The sequence below is a fragment of the Bison bison genome, unplaced genomic scaffold, assembly GCF_000754665.1.
Source record: "Bison bison bison isolate TAMUID 2011002044 unplaced genomic scaffold, Bison_UMD1.0 scf7180017864376, whole genome shotgun sequence".
NCBI classification, from domain to species: Eukaryota; Metazoa; Chordata; class Mammalia; order Artiodactyla; family Bovidae; genus Bison; species Bison bison.
Window position 1 is genome coordinate 7,070,929 of NW_011494948.1, and position 3,040 is coordinate 7,073,968.

The 3,040-nt window shown below is 35.4% G+C and overlaps 1 protein-coding gene across 1 annotated transcript in view; it reads left to right on the forward strand.

Annotated features, from left to right (window-relative positions):
• The window catches only part of LURAP1L (leucine rich adaptor protein 1-like), a 53,273-nt gene that overhangs the window by 34,927 nt on the left and 15,306 nt on the right, over window positions 1-3,040 (forward strand). The gene's annotated exons all lie outside the window — the stretch shown is intronic.

The window sequence follows — 3,040 nt, forward strand, 5'->3', positions numbered from 1 at the left end:
TTTTTTTTTTTACTTATGAATGTATTATTTATTTATTTTTTAATTTTTATTTATTAATTATTTTCTTTACTTTACAATATTGTATTTGTTTTGCCATACATCAACATGAATCCACCACGGGTATACACGTGTTCCCAATCCTGAACCCCCCTCACCTCCCTCCCCATACCATCCCTCTGGATCATCCCAGTGTACCAGCTCCAAGCATCCTGTATCCTGCATTGAACCTGGACTGGCGATTCGTTTCTTATATGATATTATACATGTTTTAATGCCATTCTCCCAAATCATCCCCCCATTCCCTCTCCCATAGAGTCCAAAAGACTGTTCTATACATCTGTGTCTCTTTTGCTGTCTTGCATACAGGGTTATCATTACCATCTTTCTAAATTCCATATATATGCATTAGTATACTGTATTGGTGTTTTTCTTTCTGGCTTACTTCACTCTGTATAATAGGCTCCAGTTCCTCCACCTCATTAGAACTGATTCACATGTATTCTTTTTAATGGCTGAATAATACTCCATTGTGTATATGTACCACAGCTTTCTTATCCATTCATCTGCTGATGGACATCTAGGTTGCTTCCATGTCCTGGCATATTTTAGTTATAGTTCTTTGCCATGATTATTTCTAGTCTAGTCTGAATCACCTAGATAAGCCATAAGTTTTAATCAAACTTACTAACATTTCAGAGAGAAACTGGAGAGTAACCACTATCATATACAAGCTATTAAGGAGACCAGCAAAGCTTACACAACTACTTTATAAGATCTTCATAGCCAAGTGTACACCTTTAACACTTTTGTGGATGCAAAAATATGTTTATTAAAATGACCCAAAGATTCAGCCACTGTGTTACTATTTAAATAAAAAGCAATGATATACATAACAACTAACTGGTGACACATCTGAAAATTCTATTTTCCTTAGAAATTATTTATAGCCATAAATTTTCATTTATTAACTTGATTTATATTAGTTTAAATTCTACAATTAATATCCTCCAAATTATGTTTGAACTGACAGAACATAACACAATTACCTTTGAATAAAAAAGATTAAGAATTATAACTTAATATTGTTTTTGTTCAGTTGCTAAGTTGTTTCCGACTCTGTAACCACATGGATTGTAGTGCACCAGGCTTCTCTGTCCAGCACTATCTCCCTGAGTTTGCTCAAACTCATATCCATCAAGTCGGTGATGCCATCCAACCATCTCATCCTCTGTCACCCCCTCCTCGTCTTGCCCTCAGTTTTTCCCAGCATCAAGGTCTTTTTCAGTGAGTCAGCTCTTCGCATCAGGGGACAAAGTATTGGAGCTTCAGCTTCAGAATCAGCCCTTCCAATGAATAGTCAGGATTGATTTCCTTTAGGATTGACTGATTTGATATCCTTTCTGTCCAAGTGACTCTCAAGAGACTTCTCCAGAACCACAGTTCCAAAGCCTCAATCCTTCAGCGCTCAGCCTTCTTTATGGTCCATCTCTCACATCCATATATGACCACTGGAAAACCCATAGCTTTGACTATATGGACCTTTGTCAGCAAAATGATGCTCTGCTTTTTAGTATACTATCTAGGTTTGTCACAGCTATTCTTCCAAGGAGCAAGCACCTTTTAATTTCATGGTTGCAGTCACTGTCCTCATTGATTTTGGAGCCCAAGACAATATAGTTGAATACATTAACCTTAGCTTATTTCAACAGTAAACCAGTTAAAGGAATTCAGGAAGTTAGCATTAACTTATCTCTTCATTAGAAAATAAATCCAAATCTTAAACAAGAAAACTTAAATTATATGTTTAGTCTCCATATTGAAAAAAAGCAAGGAAAAGACATTTAGTTATTTATAACCTAAATTTACCAAACCAATTCATGTCTAAAGATTCACTTTGATGTTTCTAAGCTAACATTGTGAAGGATTTGTTTTTCCCTTAAAAATGTCAGTACATTAAAATATTAACGTTCAACTTACATTCTTGAAATTCTGAGAATATTAAATTTTCCAAGTATTTATTAGTATCTCTAATGAGAAAATTCTCTTTTTTCCTAAGACACTATAACTTAATTTATTCTAGAAGTAGGGAAATATTTCATTTTCTTATCTATGAGCAGTAAAAGGTTTTTCTCAAATACACAGCCACCAACAGGACTTAAAACTTCAGTTCTACCACCCTAGGCACAGGACACTAGAAAACACAAAACACACATTCTCAAAGTGTTTTTCTCCTAGTCAGTGGAAATAATATTTTCTACATGGATTTGAGCACAACAAAAGACAAACAATATAGACCAACTGACCAAACTCTGTGTCATCTCTCACCCAACAGAGAATAGATTCCCATCATCCTATAGAGATCCCAAGTGAGTACATCATGAAACCAGATTGCCAATTAGATCTACCCCAAACAGGAACTCATTTATAGATTATGGGACCTTGACTGGCCTGTTGGTTCAGTGCACGAGTTCCTGGAATTGGCTGGTTTTGCATACTACTACTATTTTTTTTTTTTTAATACAGGAGGGTTCAGTACCCAGTTGAGAAAATAGACATTACCTAACATTGAGTTAACCAAAACTGGTAACTATTAGCCAAGGATCCAAAACAATAATAATGAAGCAAGGAAACCAGAATAAAAGGCACCAAATCAGAAGAAAATGGAGAGTCAGAATTTCACTCCAGAGGCCACTTCTTTGGAACTGTTTCACCAGTTCCAGCAGGCAGGCATACTATGTATTTTGATGGCAATGTCCAACCCTATCAAAGTGTAATTTTTAAGTAGTTGAAAACATGGTTCTCATACAAACATAGAGGGAGCACTTGCCGAAGATTTATTTAGCTTATTTAATGAAAAAAGCAGCAAGATGATACAGCTGGCCCAAAAGAGAATTAGAGTTTAGGTAATTTCTCAAGAAAGACATATGAAATAATCTGTTTGGAGACAAAGCCATTTAACATCAAACAGGACAATAAAACCATAACTTTGAGATGTTTTTCTTTCCACCGGGCCAAAATCATTTTCAGGTCTTCAAAACAC